The 8,546-nt window shown below is 45.0% G+C and overlaps 1 pseudogene; it reads right to left on the bottom strand.

Annotated features, from left to right (window-relative positions):
- Positions 1-7,651: 7,651 nt before the first annotated feature.
- LOC149273572 (parvalbumin alpha pseudogene) lies at positions 7,652-7,981 on the bottom strand (annotated as a pseudogene).
- Between the last annotated feature and the right edge of the window lie 565 nt (positions 7,982-8,546).

Below are 8,546 nucleotides of genomic sequence, written 5' to 3'. Positions count from 1 at the left end.
TCTCTCTCTCAAGAGACGGCTCCTAACGCGACACTTTGCTTTAGTTTAACATGGCGTACGGTGCGGGAAACCAATTAACCCTTTTCAGTGGGGTTTACTGAATGGGAAATCGCAAAACAGATTAAAAACGCTCCAACCCCTCATTTTACGCTGTCCGACTGGATGGGCTTCGCCGGCAGCAGAAATGATTAAAATATTTGGCTTATCCACAAGACGCTGTTTGATTAAAGGCGCCCTGGAAAGTTGGAAGGCATCTTAAAAAGAGCACCAAATTAGGTATTGCTAAGAACAGAGGAGGGCCGATAAAAATCTACAATATCAAAATGTGCAGATGTCACATAAAACGGGTATTTATTGAAGACTATACATGTATACAGCTTTTAGGGTGTTCTATTTTATGTTTGCCCCCCCCCGAGAGGATTGCGTACACACAAACACACCAAAAAGGGTACAAGAATTAAAAAAATTAAGTATTTCACATAATTTAAGGGGGGGGGGGGAAATGGGCGTTTTACACCAAAACTATTTTTTGGAAGCGATTGAAGAGGGTTTTGGGGCAAAAAAATAAATAAATATGATTTTTGCACAACCAATAAAACACGTGGTAACATTTCCCTTATCGGACACCAACAGCGCTGGATACTTCCTGCCAGAGTATCCGTGTCAACTACCCCGTCCCGACAGCAGCCGCTTATTAAATTAAACGCAACGAAGTCCTCTGCGGTGCCAGAAGGCGAGAAGCTTTAGTTACGAAACTGAAATCTTGCTTTTAAAACGATCAGCGTTAATAAATCCCAGCGCCGCGTCGCGGCGAAAACGTAAACTATCGTTTTGAGTGTGTTTACGCCGTTAAAAGCGAAAAAAGGGTACACGCCGAGCCAACACACACACTCATTCAATCTGCCGGCGAGAAATTAGGTACGCGAATAACGGGATGCGGGCAGCGTTCTGCGCACTTCGTTAGAATTAGATCGCTTGCGCGGTGACGTAATGTGGTTTAGGACAATAAATTAAAAAAAAAAGAATAAAAAATAGATTTTTAAGGAGCTTTTCCCAAAAATCGACCAAATCCGAGGAGGTCAGCTGCATTGCTTGAAGGATATATATATATCCTGGGACGGGGTTAGGGAACGGTGGAGTTTTCAATGTCGGGTGAAACTATTTATTATAATTAATATTATATTTATTTATTATTTTTCTATTAACTACCAGACATCATGTTAGTAAAAAAAAATAATCTGTTTATATACAAATAAATGTAAAAATAATAAATAAAATGTATTTTGTAAACAAACGTCTACAACGCAAAACAAAACACAAATCGCCCGTTCAGCCTTTTAGGCTCATTGATACAACGAAGAGCGGGCAGAACCAACGCAAAAGGGGGGGGGTTTAAACCGAAGAACTGAGCAGAAAAACGGTAACTCTGCAGCGAGGGGGATGCGCGAGACGCGGACCGAGTGTCACGACGGAATCCAATTAGACGAGCGATCCATTGACAAAAATAAATCCCTGCGCGACGGTGTGTTTGTTTATCCAGGGATAGTGGTATTGCCCCCCCCCCCCCATTGCAGCACAGCAAACAGGACTCGCATGTAATGAGCGGCTGGCACGTCACTTGTACCCGCAGGATCGCCGTGTGAGTGCATGTGTCACCGAGTGACGGCCACACGCGTCCCCCACGGAATACCCGGCACGCTCACCGCTGCCCGTTAATAACGGCTCTGTTAACGCTTTCATGGGCACAGAGGTCTGAGCGACGCGCCGTCAGCTCCTCCGGCAGGGAACTCGTCGGCGTTTGTAAATACCGGGGGTTTAAACATTAAAGGTTTCGCTAAACGAACCAGTGAGCGACAAGCGTGAATTTCCAGTAATAGCAGTTTGCCGCGCATGCCGAACACCTTCGGGAAGGTATGCAGGGAGGCAAAAAACACAACACGCGTGAAAGAGGCAACACGGAACACGCATATATCTGGAGCCTCGTAACGTAGAAAACACGGAGAGCAAACACGGGATATCCTGTACGGTTACTGACATGGATTATATACAGCATTTTATACTCAATGACATAATCATACACACATACCCTAATATATATATACACCGTATATACACACACACACACATTATATATATATATATATACATACACACATTATATATATATACACACACTATATATATATATACATACACACATTATATATATATACACACACTATATATATATATACACACACACATTATATATATATATATACATACACACATTATATATATATACACACACACACACTATATATATATATATACATACACACATTATATATATATACACACACACACACACTATATATATATATACACATACACACACTATATATATATATACATACACACACTATATATATATATATACATACACACACATTATATATATACACACACACAGATTATATTATGGATTGTAAACTCTTTTGAGCAGGGCCCTCCTCACCTGTTGTCTCTGTTAGTCAATTTGTTATGTTACATACTACTTATGTCCTGTCTACCCATTGTACAGCTCTATGGAATTTGATGGCGCTATATAAAACAATAAATAATAATAATTATATAGATATATATATATATAACCTGTGATATACAGGTGAGGGGCCAGCACAATGCCAATGGACCATATGAAGGAAGAGTGATGGGAGTTAAAGTGGCATGGAGAACGCCTTACATCAGGGAGAATAGATTACCTTAGTATTGTGTGGATTATCATGGCTGGGGGGGGCAGTAGATCACCTCGAGCGGAAGATCCTATGGATTATCTGCATGGGGTTGGGGGGACGAGGCCTACGTTGATGTCGGGGAGGAATTCATTACTTATACGGAATGGACTATCGTGGCAGGGGCACGATCGCTCTAACAGAGCAACAGCAACTGTGTTTAAAGGGTCAGCCTTTGACATGGATTACCTTGGCGAAGAAGGGATTACCATGATGGGATCGCCATCACAGTGGATTACCCTGACGGGGCATATTGACCATAGTAGTAGATTACCTAGGAAGGGAAAGCAATGACCAAAGCATTGGATTACTTTGGTGGAGAGGAATTGATCACGATGGGGGGGGTTATCACCATAGCGACAGAATCCCTTGGATTTACTGTGATCATGACAGAAGTGGATCGCCCTGCTCCATGGGCATTACCATGACATGGGTCGTGATCACACCAGTGGATTACGCTGCTGGAGGGGTAAAACTATGACAGAAGGATGGTAATGGATTAACTCAGATGGTGCATGGTTACCATAGCAGTGGATTACCCTGCTGGAGGGGCATTGCCATGGGAGGGTAATTGTGATCACCCCAATAGTGGATTACCTTGCTAGAGGGGTATTACCAAAAACAGTGAGGGGGGTTAATGGATTGCCTTGGATAGGATGTAATCACTAGAGCAGTGGATTACCCTGCTGGAGGGGTGTTACCATGGCAGTGGGAGGGCAATAGATCACCCTGGACGGCGTTCAATCATAGCAGTGGATTACCCAGATGGAGCGGTATTACCGGGGAAAGGGGTGAGTAATTGATTACCTTGGCGGGGGTGGATTACCTTGGAGCTCCTGGATGGGGATAGAGATGCGGAGGGGGATCCCTGGTGCCCAGTGTTTGCAAAGAAGGCTTTCCCTTCCTTTGGAGTCGCTCACAGCCCTAGGCCTCAGATCACAGCGATCCCCAGTAGTCGCTCCTGGCCGAGAGTCCCCGCAATTCACCTGGCGATCCCTGGCCGATGGGAGTCACATTCCCTGGGTGTCCCCGGGGCTGAGGGGGCAGCGCTGGCTCGGCTCTGGGCTCCTGGCTCTCGGTCCTGCCCCCCTCTCTCTCTATTGTCAATATCACTGGGCTGAGTCCATGGCACACGGAACACAAACACAACCTAACGTGACTGCCCTCCTCCCCGCCCGGCCGCAGCTCACCACAGGACGGCTTCAAACGCAAGGCGCGCGCTGATTGGCCAGCCGCCCGTGGAGCCTCAGCGCTCGAGCTCGGGCCCAGCAAGTTAGACTGAGAGCGCAGAGCGACTGGGATTGGGCGCTGCGGGAGGTGCCCGTATGGGAGAGGGGGATGGGCAGGAACTGGGGGTGCCAGGGGGGCAACAGGGCGCCTTCCGCTGCACTCAGTGGGGACCACAGACTCAGGGGCCCCTGCAGTAAGCGCCACGAGCAACACGTTACCGGTGAATAAAACTATTTCCAGGCAACAAAACTTTGTGTCACATCCTGGGGCAAATGGGCTAAATGTGCCCCCAGCCGCCCGCATGTAGAAGGGGCATTCCGTGCAAAAGAGGAGCCGCAAGCGCCTGCCGTGGTATGGTAAGCACGCTCCCAGAGCTGAGGAGCGCGTTTCATTACTGGGGTTCTCCAGAACTCATTGTTTTTAATAACTTACATATTAAAAAAAATAGTATAAAAAAAAACGTCACTGTTGAGCCAGACCACAATATCACAGCCATTCACTTACCTGGTTAATTGTGAGATGTGTGCTAATTACTAAACACTAATTAATACTGACACATGGGGGGGGGTTATGTATAAAAAGAGCTGTTTTGGTTTTATCCCCATAGCAACCAATAGAAGAGTCCAATCTGGAGGCATATACATTTGGTTTCCGTGGCGACAAGACCACTTTTCAAACTTTGCAAGAGAATCGCTTTTCATCCATGAAGACGGATACTTTTTATGTTATAACGGCATGAACAAAAAGTCTTTATAGAACTATTCTACTTCACTTTCAGAACCTTTTAAAGTATCAACAAAAGCAAATCCGTTGCCTTAGAGACAGGAGCCATATGCCTAGCTCATGCCTACCCGTATTAGGCTCTACCACTTCTGCTGGGAGGCTGTTCCATTCATCTACCACCCCCTTGGTAAGGTAAAAGTTGTGTAGATAAAAAAAAAAACTAAAAACATCTCAAATTTTAATAGATATCACCCGGATGATCTTGGCCCTTCTTCATGGGTAATGGTTTGGCTTAGAAATGCAGAACTCAACATGTTTAAAAGAAACTCTTAGATTAGTAACAAAATCTTATTAACTTTCACCTTCACGCTGTTACCAAAGAAGAATAAATGGCTTTTATAACCCAAAACGTGATTGCTTCTGAAAAAGGGACCTCTGTGGTCTGTCTCGCTTTTCAAACACTGATCCACCGAAATATGGCAGTCTGCGCAGCTATGCGAGTTACAGAGAGGTCTTTCTGAATCGCCCGACGGCTATAAACATGACATTTAGAATAAACCCAAAGCACACAGCATGATATGTTTGCGTGTAACCTTTTAATGCGGGTCCCATTAACACATCTACCGGTTACAATTACACGCTATCACAGCGGCTGCTGGGCGACACGGCTACGTTTTCGGCTCTGACCAAAGCTTGGAAATCGTCCATTCCCATTTTGCCGTCGTGGTCGGCGTCTCCGGTTTTCATGAAGGACTTGGTCTCGATGTCCGTTAAGGTCCTGGCTCCGGGCTTGAAGTTCTTCAGGAACATCTTGAGGTCGACTTCTTCGAGGAAGCCGCTCTTATTCAGGTCCAGGATCTGGAAGACCTTCTTCAGTTCCTCTTTGGTCTTCCTTTTGAGACCTGACTTGGCGATGAAGATCTTCGGGTTGAAGGTTTCAGGTGCGTTGCAGCTCTGGAGAGCGCTGGAGATATCAGCTTCGCTCAGCATGCCGACGAAAGCCATATTTAAAGCCCGCGTGTGTCTGGGTCGTGACCGTTGGATGGTGGGAAGGGCTGCAGAGATGCTGCAATGTCTGCTGCTTTGAGCCGTGTGAGAGCTCCTGCCAACTGCCAGCAGCGTTTAAATCTCACTGGAATTCTAACAGTTGCCCATAGGCAAAATGGCTGCAGTGACATCGTGCCCAAACCACGGTTGGCCATGGCGGCCAACCACCACTAATGTAACAAAATCCGTAAAACACAAGATGTTTGTGGTGTTCAGCAACTCTGCGGCCCGCTGTCACTTAATTTCAAGTGTGGCACATCTGATCCTGGTTGAGGATGCTGGGAGTTGTAGTCATGACAATTAGATGCTAGTTTTTTCAGTACTCCGGTACCTGCAGGTTTCTTGCCATCTCTCATGGTAAACTGCAAGTGATGGTTAAGTGCAGCCCACAGCGGCAACTGCGCCAAGTCTCCAACCGCAAAGAGAGGCACTGCTTTACCTGCTCAGGATTACAACTCCCAGCATGCTTAGCAAATATTCAATAAATCATGTTCATCTTTCCCCATTCCTTCAGCTTCCCTTTTGCTTGCCAAAGAGCATGTGTGCTATCCCCGCCATCAACCAGCTCCAGCCTTGGCTCATGCAAGTGATCCAGAGGATCTAACAAGAGCCCCTGCGCTTGCTCACAAAAATGCTTAATTTTTTTATGGGAAAAAAAGCTTTATTATTTAATTTAAAAAAACTTGTATGGGTGGGAAAAAGAAGGAGCGACCGCTGGGCTTGCGAAGAGTCATTTATCAGCACGCAGGGGAGGAAACACTCCCTTTTATTGGAGGAATCCTCTTAGGGAACTGTGGCTTCAAGAACATATTTTCCCTCTGATGGAACGGCTTTCATGCTGCTGATTGGGGGCCTCAGGAAGCCAAATGTGGCATCAAAATGGGACAATAGAGGAGGCAGGGGTCAAAGGTAACTAATTTCTTTCTTTAGTACAGGTTAAAGAAACCATATTAAAATACGTATGTACTTTGTATGTTCTTCTTTGGCAGAGCTGTAAAGGACACTAAACCGTCGCTTTAAGTAGGAGAGATGCTATTTTTTTATTACACCTCAATTCACAGTTTAGTGAATAAACCCAGTTATCACTCACCTTTGCCTGGTTAGCAGTTCTGCGTAATTACATGATCTCATCCTGACAAGTTTTATCTAATTAAATGAAATCTGCCACCCTTGTGATAAGAAACCAGATTGGGCTGTCCCAATATCTGCAATAAAGTCTAGATCCATTTAAACAAAAGTACTATGTCGAAGAATAGTAATAAATTATGACAAGCAGCGGCGTAAACTGGCGAAAGAGCTTCTGTCTAACGCGTTTTACCTTTGTGTCTTTTCCTCTAAACCGTCCTGGGGTGATTTAAATGCAAGACGCGTGTATATGCGTGATATTTCATGGTTTAAACCTCTTCAAAGTGTTACAGTTCAAGAGATTTGGCACGGTTAGTGTTATTTTGTTAATATTTGTATTTAATAATTGTATTTAAAATTAAAACTCCTGTGTTTCTGTGTAAACCAACCACGTACCCCAGGACCTGGTGGCTGGGGTAGAATCTTTACAGTTGGCAACAAAATGGCTTCACGTGTCCGTTATAATATTTACCATTGACTGGGGCTGATCCGTTTAGTAGATGACGCTGTTGATTTGCCGTACACCAGTTAAATGAGACATATAAATAATGACATTGAGACATCATAATGTTGCGTTTATGAAACCCCCTAAGCGATCTCGTCCTAAAAAGACGATTCGGATAGTTTAGAACAAACCCAAAGCACACAGCATGATATGTTTGCGTGTAACCTTTTAATGCGGGTCCCATTAACACATCTACCGGTTACAATTACACGCTATCACAGCGGCTGCTGGGCGAAACGGCTACGTTTTAGGCTCTGACCAAAGCTTGGAAATCGTCCATTCCCATTTTGCCGTCGTGGTCGGCGTCTCCGGTTTTCATGAAGGACTTGGTCTCGATGTCCGTTAAGGTCCTGGCTCCGGGGTTGAAGCTCTTCAGGAACATCTTGAGGTCGACTTCTTCGAGGAAGCCGCTCTTATTCAGGTCCAGGATCTGGAAGACCTTCTTCAGTTCCTCTTTGGTCTTCCTTTTGAGACCTGACTTGGCGATGAAGATCTTCGGGTTGAAGGTTTCAGGTGCGTTGCAGCTCTGGAGAGCGCTGGAGATATCAGCTTCGCTCAGCATGCCGACGAAAGCCATGTTTAAAGCCCGCGTGTGTCTGGGTCGTGACCGTTGGATGGTGGGAAGGGCTGCAGAGATGCTGCGATGTCTGCTGCTTCGAGCCGTGTGAGAGCTCCTGCCAACTGCCAGCAGCGTTTAAATCTCACTGGAATTCTAACAGTTGCCCATAGGCAAAATGGCTGCAGCGACATCGTGCCCAAACCACATACAACCATCCAAACCAATTAACGTGCGTATCACAGAATAATCATGAAATTACATAATTAGGTAAGTGTGAGTTTGTGAAGCTTGTTACCTTAATAAAAGCACCAAATGTGATTTATTTTTCCATTTTAACCATCTTAAAAGATTTGAAATTTGTATTATGAAGTCTATGGAGGAACGGACTTCATTAGCATCGCCATAAAGCGTCAGCTCAGTGTGGTGTTTGACCCGAAATATCTGATGACTGACAGATCCCAGATCCGCAGTTAATAGATGATTTTATCTGCGTTCCTTTCGACACAAACAGCTGTATGAGTTGCTGAACCGGTTCTGAAGCTTCTGAAATATTTGTAATAGGAAATCGCTGATTAGTTGGATT

This window comes from Sceloporus occidentalis, unplaced genomic scaffold (genome assembly GCF_023333645.1).
Source record: "Sceloporus occidentalis isolate IW3139 unplaced genomic scaffold, rSceOcc1.0.p SCAF_366, whole genome shotgun sequence".
Classification (NCBI taxonomy): domain Eukaryota; kingdom Metazoa; phylum Chordata; class Lepidosauria; order Squamata; family Phrynosomatidae; genus Sceloporus; species Sceloporus occidentalis.
The sequence above is the reverse complement of the archived record's forward strand: the minus strand, read 5'-3'. Positions and strand labels throughout refer to the sequence as shown.